This window comes from Haplochromis burtoni, unplaced genomic scaffold, assembly GCF_018398535.1.
Source record: "Haplochromis burtoni strain Fernald_Lab_line unplaced genomic scaffold, NCSU_Asbu1 Contig_52, whole genome shotgun sequence".
In the NCBI taxonomy this organism is placed as follows: domain Eukaryota; kingdom Metazoa; phylum Chordata; class Actinopteri; order Cichliformes; family Cichlidae; genus Haplochromis; species Haplochromis burtoni.
In genome coordinates this window covers 647,399-660,389 of record NW_024582413.1, presented here as the reverse complement: position 1 = coordinate 660,389, position 12,991 = coordinate 647,399, and the positions used below count along the sequence as shown (strand labels likewise).

The 12,991-nt window shown below is 40.2% G+C and overlaps 1 protein-coding gene across 3 annotated transcripts in view; it reads left to right on the top strand.

Annotated features, from left to right (window-relative positions):
• asic2 (acid-sensing (proton-gated) ion channel 2) overlaps positions 1-12,991 on the top strand; it is a 409,281-nt gene that overhangs the window by 283,131 nt on the left and 113,159 nt on the right. The gene's annotated exons all lie outside the window — the stretch shown is intronic.

The following is a 12,991-nucleotide window of genomic DNA, read 5'->3' as shown; positions in this document are numbered from 1 at the left end:
TCCTTCTTTTAGAAGAAGCTAGCGTCACTGTCTTAATTGCTATCATTTTGGTTTTGAATGAAGACAACAAATCTGACAAGAAGTAAATTTAGCAGATCTATGTTACCAAAGACTTTTCATTTACTTCTGCTACTAGTGCTGCATTAGTGCTCTGGCTGAACAGTTGATTGTCAAGTGTCATTGTTGGGTAGTCTAGGCTTTAGGTTTCAGGTTAATGTCAGGTAATGCTTTCTTTACAACAGTTCATTTTAATTTACTTTAATGCTGATTCTTCTAATGGAGAACATTTTACCACAGGTTCAACATGCCCTCCTGAACCTAATAACTAGTTAATTAACATGGTATCTAGCATGGACTCAAAACACTGTGGCCAATCCTACGAAGGTTTACCAGTATTCCAAGTTTTCTTCATTTGTGGATATTGGTTCGCTGCAGTCCCAAAGGCTTAGAAATGGCTTAGTATCCCTTTACAGATTGATAGATATCAATAAGTTTGTTGTCTAAAGCTGTTTCTTTAGATCGTGGCATGATGTGTTGCTAGTTTTGTTTTCCTTCTTCATCAATACTGTCAGACTGGCAGGACATTTCAGGTGGTATACTCACAATTACACTAAAAATCCCAGTGAATTACAGTTGTTGTGTTTAACAAGAAAACTATAGCTAACTGTGTTTTTCTCTCTTTATGCTTTTGAATAGAACTGAGCAGACCATCATCATCATTATCACTTCAGTAATGAGATTCAGAGATGAATAGCTTTTTAGTTGTTCTTGTTGTCTAATACAAGTTCAGTCTTTTAGTGTTTAAGCTCTTACATGGCTTGCCATGCAGCCTTAGAAACAAAAGCTGAGAAACAAAGCAGCATAATTGCATTGCTTCGAAACCTCCTTACAGTAAAGCACAGATTATAAAAATATACAACAACTTAGGGTTAAGGGGAAAATAGATTTTAGGGATGTTCAAGGAGTGTGTTAAATGATAAAACAATATCAGAGATTGAAGAGCCGTCTGAAACCATTAGTTGCATTCTTAAATAACCAATAACCAGAGGTGGCTGTAGCTCAGGAGGTAGAGCAGGTCATTTTCCAATTGAAACATTAATGGGTCAATCTCTGCCCATTCCAGTATGCATGCCACAGTGTCCTTAAGAAAAAAGTATCTCAAGTTGCTCTCCAATATGAGCAACTTGGGCAAGGGTGAATATTATAAAAAGTGCTCAAATGAATGTGTGTGAATCGGTGAATGACACTCAAAATATAAAGCGATTTCAGTCCTCAGGTAGAGCAGGAAAGCGTTTTATAAGAATCAGCTCATTTACCAAATCATATTTTGAATGCACTTACAGTGAGGCAAAAAAGTATTTAGTCAGCCACCGATTGTGCAAGTTCCCCCACCTAAAATGATGACAGAGGTCAGTAATTTGCACCAGAGGTACACTTCAACTGTGAGAGACAGAATGTGAAAAAAAAATCCATGAATCCACATGGTAGGATTTGTAAAGAATTTATTCGTAAATCAGGGTGGAAAATAAGTATTTGGTCAATAACAAAAATACAACTCAATACTTTGTAACATAACCTTTGTTGGCAATAACAGAGGTCAAACGTTTACTATAGGTCTTTACCAGGTTTGCACACACAGTAGCTGGTATTTTGGCCCATTCCTCCATGCAGATCTTCTCGAGAGCAGTGATGTTTTGGGGCTGTCACCGAGCAACACGGACTTTCAACTCCCGCCACAGATTTTCTATGGGGTTGAGGTCTGGAGACTGGCTAGGCCACTCCAGGACTTTCAAATGCTTCTTACGGAGCCACTCCTTTGTTGCCCGGGCGGTGTGTTTTGGATCATTGTCATGTTGGAAGACCCAGCCTCGTTTCATCTTCAAAGTTCTCACTGATGGAAGGAGGTTTTGGCTCAAAATCTCACGATACATGGCCCCATTCATTCTGTCCTTAACACGGATCAGTCGTCCTGTCCCCTTGGCAGAAAAACAGCCCCATAGCATGATGTTTCCACCCCCATGCTTCACAGTAGGTATGGTGTTCTTGGGATGCAACTCAGTATTCTTCTTCCTCCAAACACGACGAGTTGAGTTTATACCAAAAAGTTCTACTTTGGTTTCATCTGACCACATGACATTCTCCCAATCCTCTGCTGTATCATCCATGTGCTCTCTGGCAAACTTCAGACGGGCCTGGACATGCACTGGCTTCAGCAGCGGAACACGTCTGGCACTGCGGGATTTGATTCCCTGCCGTTGTAGTGTGTTACTGATGGTGACCTTTGTTACTTTGGTCCCAGCTCTCTGCAGGTCATTCACCAGGTCCCCCCGTGTGGTTCTGGGATCTTTGCTCACCGTTCTCATGATCATTTTGACCCCACGGGATGAGATCTTGCGTGGAGCCCCAGATCGAGGGAGATTATCAGTGGTCTTGTATGTCTTCCATTTTCTGATGATTGCTCCCACAGTTGATTTTTTCACACCAAGCTGCTTGCCTATTGTAGATTCACTCTTCCCAGTCTGGTGCAGGTCTACAATACTTTTCCTGGTGTCCTTCGAAAGCTCTTTGGTCTTGGCCATGGCGGAGTTTGGAGTCTGACTGTTTGAGGCTGTGGACAGGTGTCTTTTATACAGATGATGAGTTCAAACAGGTGCCATTCATACAGGTAACGAGTGGGGGACAGAAAAGCTTCTTACAGAAGACGTTACAGGTCTGTGAGAGCCAGAGATTTTCCTTGTTTGAGGTGACCAAATACTTATTTTCCACCCTAATTTACGAATAAATTCTTTACAAATCCTACCATGTGATTCATGGATTTTTTTTTCACATTCTGTCTCTCACAGTTGAAGTGTACCTCTGGTGCAAATTACTGACCTCTGTCATCATTTTAAGTGGGGGAACTTGCACAATCGGTGGCTGACTAAATACTTTTTTGCCTCACTGTACATGCCATTTTAGTAGACATACACCCATTTTCTATCTACAGACACACGATGGTTTCATCTCTTATTTTCCACCCTGGTGTATTTTAGAACTTCCAGGACAAAGAAGGACGGAGAGCGGTGCTGCCATGTGAAATAGCTGTAGCTCCAACTAGTGATGAGTGGCTGCATAGCATCTTAGACCAAAGAGTGAACTTAAGTTGTGCATTAATAAAGTTGAATAATTGCTATGGCCAATTGTATTAATCATCTAGCTGACTGATCGCACACATCTCTTGTTGTTTCTGTGTGTGTGCATTTCAATCAAACTAGTTTTCATTAGTTTTACTTATTTGTAATGCTGAACTTTGTGTTTACTGTCTTTTTGTCCTCTGTCAGAAACAGGACAAAGCACATCAGAGTGCTGCCATGCAAGTTAAGCGTGCAATCAGAACCATGCCCCAAGCCATCCATTAATTTTTTTAAGAATGCTGATGATTGCAGTAAAGACAAAAAATATATTCTTTCTGGTTTAAATTCAGATATTTGAAATATTTGCAGCAGTAGAAAGGGCTCGTTGCTGCTATCGATGTCAAGGAGAAGCATTCAGTTGGTTGGCTGCAATATAACAATGCAAAACTTTTGATACTGAATCCATTCAGGATGTGAACTGTTCAAGCAGCAGTTCTGTCCTGAATGATTTCCTTGCTTTCACAACATACAAACGTCCAAACATAAAGACTCAATCTGTGCAACCTATCTCCATACCAGTAAATCCAAAAGGCAGAAACCATAAGGAGCTAGGTTGATGCAGCGCTAGCACAGTTTGATCCCCAACCAAGCGAGAATTAGCGCATATTTTTCACCATGTAAGTTTCCTTATTTAGTTATTACATGGATACTAATGATAAGTTTCTCTGCAGATCACATTGATGCTCCAGTCCTGTTTTCTTTTTCATCTTGTTGTACCTTAAAGTGGGCCTCATGGCGTTAACGGGCCTCAGTGGTTTTGCTAATCTCATTAGCCTGCTGCTACAAGTCAGCAAAGACTCCCTGAGGCCTATTCATTATCACTGTATTTAAAGCAGCGTCGCTCTCAGACCAAAAAAGATGCAACAGCTAGATTAAACAAGACATAGGAAGTACACGTACATAGACTTGTGGTTAAATAAACATGAGAGAGCTCTTTTCTTTGTGTGTAAAAACTGTCTTAGTAAGAAGTGGGAAATGCAGTTTTAATATGTGTTGGTTATTACAGAGTACAGAGGAACCTTTGAACTGCCAGGCAGCCTCTGGTTTGAGTGGGAGAGGAAGGAAAAAGGTATGACAAGAAGTTGGAAGTGAGTGATGGCATTAAAAAAAAGCATCTAGTTGATCAGGTCGCAAATACAAATGGTTCCCATAATTCTGCCCAGCCCTTATAGCAGCAGGATTTCATGTGCTAAATCTACTGCATCACAGCGAACTAGTAGAAAGCTGGCAAATCAATAAATCTCTTAGCTCCGTGCTGTGGTTTATGGTGGTCTGTATTGCTCCCACATCTCCAATACTGATGTATTCTCAGCCACCCCACAGCTAGTCCCAATAGCGGGGGATGACAGATCTGGAGAAACGTGCCAAAGGCCAAGCAAACTGTTCTCGGCATCCTCAGTGGGAGTAGCTGATACCTTATCAAATCCCAGGTAACAGAGCCACTTCCTGTGATGAGCAGATATACATCTCCACCATACATTTAAGAGCTCCATCAAGGACGAGATAACTGCACCTGCAGTGACAAATTAAACATTGCTTGGAGTTGGAGAGTAGCACCTAATCATACTCCAAGTAGGGAATGAAAAAAGGTGAACCTCCCTGTCTGCCCACTGTAATGTATCAACTCTATCTCAGTAGAAATCTCATAACTGCAGAGCCACATTAATACTGCCCTTACCCCCTGTGGGGTTTGACTTGAGGAGGTTCATACGTGTTTTTGAATTGTGAATTATGCAGTACATGTATCAAATATTAATGAATCCAAGTTTTTCTTAGAGCTGGTATATCCTACTTTTAAATCTGCATCTACAGTTTAGAGTCTTTCAGCTCGTTGTTTTGGCTTTACAGCAACTTTATTGTTTTTGTTTATTCTTAGCAACCTTACAGCTTCCTCTGCATGCCGCTCAGCACCACAAAGCAACTATATTCTGTGCTTGCTGGATGCCTAAATTTGAAGTTGATTATATACGTTTGCCTCTTCACAATATAACATAGACATAGCTTACCCTAAATCCTTTTGTTTTTGTAAATCTGCTCAGGAAGGTAGTTGTTTAGTTTAGTGTGACATTCAACTGCACTAAAATAAGGAAACCCAGGTTCCTTTTAGAAAAAGATTTGAACACAAATCCTTTGCTCTGGTGAAATCTCAAGGTCTCTTGTGAATTTTAGCAGTAATCTTTTAAGCATACTTTAATTTTTCATTAGCCTCATTTCCTCATTGTGTTTAGTAGATGTCTGCTCAGGGTTGCACATGACAAATTTAATAATCTTCTATTGGTGCTGTGGGTCAGGCATGGTGTAATGGACGATGGCTTTAACGGCTCCTCTGTTTAGTGTCTTTGTCTTATGTGACCTCTTAACAGAAACGCGCTTCATTATAATGCTAATTTTCTAATGTTTGTTGTTTTCTCTGCTCACAATGACATTAAAGATTTTCGCACATATACGTGTAAGCAGCATCCGCGCTTGCATCAGTTTGGTGACATGACGGTTACAAAATTAAACAAAATAGATGGAATCCAAAAAAACAGCCAGTTCTGTGTGTTTGTTTGATTTTAAACTGGTGATTAATGTAATTTCTAGATTGGTTTAGATTTCTAGATCCAGATTTCTAGATTTTAGATTTTCATGTTGATGTAAAGTCAAACCGAAGTCAGAGATGCTAACTCATCGTGGGTTTGAGGTGTTGAATGTTGCCTGGACATCCTTGCTAGATTTTCTAACAAGAGAAAGTTAGTGTTTGTCTGCTTTTTTATTGATTAGAATAAAACAAAGCAAACAAACCAAAACAAAAATATCTCAAGGGCAAAACATGTGATCTCACGTTTGCAGCTTTGTTTTCTACTGAGCTAGTTGAATTCACACTGGAGATTTCTGCATCTCTGTGTTTATGTTGCTGACATTAAAGGTGTAACTGTCTGTAGCGTTAGGCTCACCATGTAACAAATGAGACAGAATTTAGATCTATATAAAGGTAAATTGCTTAAAAGTTGTTGTTTTTTTAATAACAAGAAAAAAATACTGATTTGCTTACATGTAGAAGATGTTCTGTGGCCATCAACGACAGATATGTTTAATTTGCTCAGTGCAATCCAATTTTATTTATATGGCACATTTCACTACACATAAACTCAATGTGTTTAACACAAAAGAATAAAAGCATCAAAACCTGTGTAGGGTTACAATGCCTTAAGGCAGTGAAACGGCAAAATAAAACTTAAAATACACACTCAGCTATTGAGTGTAAGCCTGTGTGAACAAAGAGGTTTTGAGTTTGTTTTTGAATGTCGGCACAAATGTAATTGATCTCAGGTCAACAGGCAGCTTGTTCCGAAGAACAGAACCACAGTAGCTGAAAGCACCTTCAGCACACACTGATTCTAATAACAAAGGATCTCCACCTGATGACCCGAGAGGTCTGACTGGGTTATAAACAGTAAGCAAGTCTGATATGTACTGGAGAGCAAAACCATGAAAAGCTCTGTGAACGCAAAAAAGGATTTTAAAGCTAAAGCATCTGTATTGCACTGGGAGGCAATGAAGGGATCACAATATTTTTGCATACTTTTAAGGAGTCTGTCCTAATGATGATCTGGAGAGTTCTGCAAATAAATGTTTACAATAATCTGACCTGCCCGACATGGAAGCAAGACCAATTTCTCAGTCTTTTTGAGTTTTGTTATATTTTTTCATTGATAGAAAGCACTTCTGCTAATTTTATCAATATGATTATCAAACCTGAGATCACTGTCTAAAATAATGTAGAGGTTCCTGACTTGCTCACTGTCTTGCCTCTGTTCAGTTCTAAAAACTTTGAGATATTCAGCAAATAATAGCACCAATGCAGGCGTTAGATCATCATAAAAGGACAGGTACAATTGTCTATCAGCGGAAAGAGAATGGTAGGCTATGTTATGATTCTTTATGATAGCACCAACTGGAAGCATACGAAGATTAAAGTGCAATGAACCAAGACAGACACTTGAGGAATCCCTGATTTAATTTTTATTTGTGCAGATCTACAACTGCTAATTGAAAATGAAAACCTCAACCCTTTAGGTTTGACGAGAGCCAGTCAAGAACCTGACCTATTAAACCAACTGAATCATAAAGCCCAAGTCATGATCAGCAGAGTCAAAAGCAGCACTGTTTAGGCCATTGATGACTTCAGGAAAAGCTGATTCTGGGCTATGATTGGACCTGAACCCTGACTGGCACATATCACTAGATGGCCTTTCTGAAAACATCCCCAAAGAGAATTGTCTACTCCCAAGATCAAACTGGGAATATTTTATTTCTTATGTGAATGCGTAAACTGCTACTTTTTGCAAAATAATATTCCTATTTTTATTGTTTTTGAGCTGAAACAGAAAGTTTGTGAACATCATAGGGTTTTTTTTTTTCACTTTTTTATTTAGGCAGTAGATGTACTTGCAGTTGTCTTGGGGCTATTTTCAGCTGAACCTTCCATTTTCATTCTGGAGCTCTAATTATTTGCAATTTTATTGTCTGTCTGGGAAAACCTGAGATCTGCACCACCTTTTGACTTTCCTCTTTTACTTTCCACACTGAGCCTATAAACACAATGAAGAGGCGTATTTGCAGAGGGCCCTGCGAAGCCACCTACAAAGCCTCGTCAATCTCCACTGAGCCTGAAGAGGCCCCTGATTGAGTTTTAAGCACATCCAGGTAATAATGCCGGTCTCTCCTGCTTTCGTTTGTCATAGACCTTTTCGGTAGAATTCCACAAAGTAAGACCATAAGCTATTGATTTGGCTTCAAGTAAACAATAGTGGGAGTCAGGTGGAAGCTTCAGCTCCAACGAGAGCAATCTCATTAACACAGGTGGCCTGGTGCTAACCATGCTCCTCAGCCCCAGTCCAATTTCCCTCTTCAGAACAGATGGCCTGAGTGGTTTCATGAGCTCCAACTTCCAGGTTCCACATTAAAAACCGTAATAGTACTGTGTGTATGAATGGCCACAGCGCGGGTCATTGATATGCCACTAGATGCAGGCGGCATCCAGTAGCTGTTTGACTGCAAGCACAACGAACAGTCACCTTAATCTGCCAGCGTAATGCATGCCTTGAATGCAGATGAAAAGATTATACATGGTTAGTATTCATAAGGTCGCATCAATGCATAAACCACAAAACTTGTGTAAAAGGTTAGTGTTTGAAATAGAGAGCTAATGGATACTGTTCTGTTCCATGAATACCATTAGCAGAATCTGTGTCCAGTCTCCACTACACCTTATAAAGGGTGTGAGTTCCAGCAAATGAGCTTTACATGGTCTTTCTTTGTAATACTGCTAAGAAAAACATTTGCGTTGTTGAGCTTCTCTTAGGAGGCTGTGACTGATATATCAAGTAATGGCAGGGTCGGTCTGATCCCGAGGCTCTACACTTCGAGACATGTCATCAGGAAAGACGTTAAACCCAAATTTCCTCTCAGTGCTCGGTGCTGACACGCTTTTGTGAATAAGAATTCCATTTTAAAGTGCTAGCTGGGATGTAGTTAAGGTTAAAGGCACAACATGTGTTTAGTATATTTAACATTTATACAGCACATAAGTGATGTCACATTGCAGTGATTGCAGTATTTAAAAAGTCCCATCCATCCATCCATCCATTCGCTTCCGCTTTTCAGGGTCGCGGGGGGTGCTGGAGCCTATCCCAGCTGTCATAGGGCGAGAGGCAGGGTACACCCTGGACAGGTCGCCAGTCTGTCGCAGGGCTAACACACAGGGACAGACAACCATTCGCACTCACATTCACACCTATGGGCAATTTGGATTAATCAATTAACCTATCCCCACAAGCTGCATGTCTTTGGACGGTGGGAGGAAGCCGGAGTACCCGGAGAGAACCCACGCAAACACGGGGAGAACATGCAAACTCCACACAGAAAGACCCCGGCCTGATGGTGGAATTGAACTCAGGACCTTCTTGCTGTGCGGCAACAGTGCTAACCACCGTGCCACCGTGCTGCCCACAAGCTGATATATTTAAAAAGTATGTAGTTTAAAACATTTCACCATTTTCTAGCTCATTTCCCACATACACAAATTCTGCTCTAAAGATATGCATACAACTACGCCCACGATTTAAATCTATATTCATTGTGAGCACCTTTGGGCAAGAAATACCTTGCCCAAAGGTGTTTCTTTTCCCACCTGCAGCACCATCCCCGTGTTGTGCACATACAAAATGGCCAAATAGCTCAGTGCTAATGGACATTATATGAGATCCAGCATTTTGTGTAGTACAACACAAGCAAAGACTACACTGGTAACATTGTCTCAGAGATTACCCTACAGTTGCATCAACAACTCTGTGACAGAAAGTCAACAATCACTAAATGTTCTAAGCTTTGCAAAGGTAAGATGTTATTGCAGGGATGTTTTATCAGATTGCATTACATTGCACTTCTGTATATTTTAATTTCAGAGCATAAAAATGTAAGAAGAATATTAAATGCATTTCAGAAGTATAGAGACAGTTCAGTTTTCCAAAGTCCCCCCTGTGAAACACACCGACATCATCTCTACATCACATCACAGGCATTTTCTTTTTGGACTGTGCTCAGCATGCTTTTGATTTCCTTACATTACAATTTATGTTTATAGTACTCAAGCTTTTGTAAAGTGCCACCTACAATAAAACATTCCATAAACTCATTAGATTTTCTCAGCATAATTAGATGTGTTTATGGGTTTTGAGACAGGTGAACTTAAAATGTCTAATTATGCCACAACAGGAGGGCTTATCAAAAGCTCTGAAGTGTGATTACAGAGTTAGTCGTTTAATGATCAAAATACCTTGCAGAGAAATTCAAAAACAATATTCCAACTTGTAAGTTTATGCAAACACTTTTTACAAATCAAAAAAATTATTACTATAAGATTATATGAAACCAACCCAACATTTTTTCCATTTCCCGACAAAGAGAATTACCCAAGTGAATTAATTTGACTCTGCGTCATTTACATCAGAACGAGGAATAAACAAATTGCCAACACAGCTCATAATGCAACAACTGATTCACATTTTCATTGTATCGGGAGTGGTAATTGTTGTAGTAGCATTTGTTTGAGTCACAGTTTATAAGAACAAGAGTGGGTAGTTTTATACACACACACATATATATAAATTCTCCTCTCGCCCCAGCGGGCAGTTCAAGCTTGGGTCCTTTACCCGGGGAGCTTGAGGGGACTGCGCTCTTCTGGAAAGAGATCTCGGATGTCATTCCTGGGATCTGCTGGAGCCATTCACCTAGCTTGGGAATCACCGCACCTATTGCTCCAATTACCACTGGGACCACTGTTACCTTCACCCTTCACATCTTGAGCTCTTCTCTGTGCCCTTGGTACTTCTCTGGCTTCTAGTGTTCCTTCTTCCTGATGTTGCTGTCATTCGGTATCGCTACATCTATCATTACAAGCCATCTACTTCTGCTTGTCTATGTAAGAATTTAATCAGATTGCAGTTCTTTCTGATCCTTTGCTTCTGTTAAAACAAAGTACAGCAGTAACAGCCCGTGTGTTAGAATCAATCATATAAACAACCGGTTAGTGCTTGAAGAAAACAAAATCACGCACAGACGGGGTGGATCATTCAGCAGCAGGCACGGCACTGACACTAATATGGGCTTCCCAGCATGTGATAGTGGCTCTGTGTGGTTCTCCTCATAGGAGTCTCTTATCATATGACAGGGCAGCAGTCAACCCATGCAGCCAAAAACACACTCATGCACACACACATAAGATGCTATTAGAGTGTGAAGAGAATGGCGTAGCTGCATGTTTTCTTCCTCACAGCGGCACTCTAAACTTCACACCTTCTCTCTTTTTGAATCCACAGTCTACCCTAAAAGCCTAATTAAGTATTAAGAGGCACATATACAGGAATTAATTTGGCACTGCACAAAATATATATAATTTCTAACACGCTGGAAACAGGCCAAGAACATATTTCCAACTTATTACATCCCACATACAGTACATTCCAGATTTCACGTTCTGAATATGAGATTCAGGGCTCTGCAGTCCCCTAAGGGAGTTATCATGACATACAGAATGATCATAGAGTACATCATTTTGACCTTCTTTTAAAACTTGCTTTCTTCCATTATATGGTTTGTGTTTTTTTTTTTTTTGATTTAAATCAGCTGGCTTGGGTCAAAATGTGTCTTGGCATTAGAAGATAAAAGTTCCTTGGCTCTGGGAGAGGGGGAAAAAAGCAGATTCAGCCATGTTAGACATATTTAGTCCCACCTAGCTGCATCCCTTCTTATCATGCTGCATTCCCTTATATGCAGACGCTGGATATGCATAACAATATTGTCTGATTTGATCAGAGACTCATGTATCATAAAGATTCTGGTGTCAGCCCACCTCATTTATGTTCAGGACAAAAGCAGCCATTTCTTATTCCCATTGTTTTTTGAAATCTCGTTTTTGAATGCTACAGTGTTACTATTCCATCCAGGAAATGCGCCTGCTGATGGACTTTTTATGGTTTCTGGTGATACCTGACAAAAAACTAGCCGTTCCTTTGCACACTGCTAGTTTTCTTCTTCAAATTTTAAAATGGGAAGATATCTTAAGGCGAGAGAAACTAGACTTCAGTCAGAGCTCCCCCCCCCCATTTTTCCCATTTCCATTACTTGTACCTTTGTTCAGTTACTCCCAAGCTGCTTCAGCCTAGATGATCTGTAGTGAACAGTATGAGGTTGTTTTTTGGATGACTCTCAGATGTGTGTGTGTCTGAAAATTCCTACAGCCTGCAAATGTTGCTGTAGATCAGGCTTCTCTGAGGACACCTGTGTAAATCAGGTTTGAGAACGAAGGACCACAGCACAGGCAAATGTAAACAGACTTAAAAGGGCAAGTAGATGTTTGTTCTCACTTGAATCTCACAAGATTATGCTTTGAAGGAAGAATCAACGAAGGATACCAGCCTACTCTCCTGACAGTCTGTTTTAAGGCTGTGCATCTTTGATGAAAGCTGGTTCTACTGATGCACCTTTAGCCAGCACTCAAAGCTGCGTTCCCTCACTCACACCCTGTGCGTACACTTCCTTGCGCATGTCCACGTTTCCCATATAGACTTCATTTCTTATATTTCTGACCTGTCAGTTGAATTGGATACTATTGATGTCTGGCTTAATCCATATTTTATAACTTTACCTCAGTATGTCAGTAGTTCAATTTTGGACTCTCACCTCCTTTTTAGTAGCTTGAAAAAATAGCACATTTTTGTATGTTCAGCCTAGAAATACCAGACTGTAGTCAGCTAAATGAGTCTGCGTGTGACTCCCTTTCTGCTTTATCATTTTGGGTTTCTGTGAGTCTTTGATATGGCGTCCCTTGGGTCCATTTTGTTTTGGGGGAGGCAGAGAGGAGAGGAGGTTGTTTTGTAAGTCAGAGGGAAATAGGTAAAAAGCTAAGAAAGGGATTAGGCATCAAGAGACAAAGAACACAGCAATGTGCCAGATTTAACCTTAGCAATATCAAAGAGAGAAACCTGTCTGAGATTCTCAACTTCTGTCAATAATTTAACATATCTCTCAGATGTTTGTGCCTCTCTTTCAGACAAGAATACACTCATAAAAGGAGCTATTTACAGCAATTCATCCTGTTAACTTGGCAGCACATTTTAATTTACCTTTACAGTCTCACCCATATGTTGCATACAGATATGTAAATATTTCAGTATTACCCATTGCTTATATCTACCCTATACCGTAGGTGGCAAATTAAATATTGCACTCGGCTTAATTAATAAGAAATTGCCATATGTCAACCCTTGTAACAG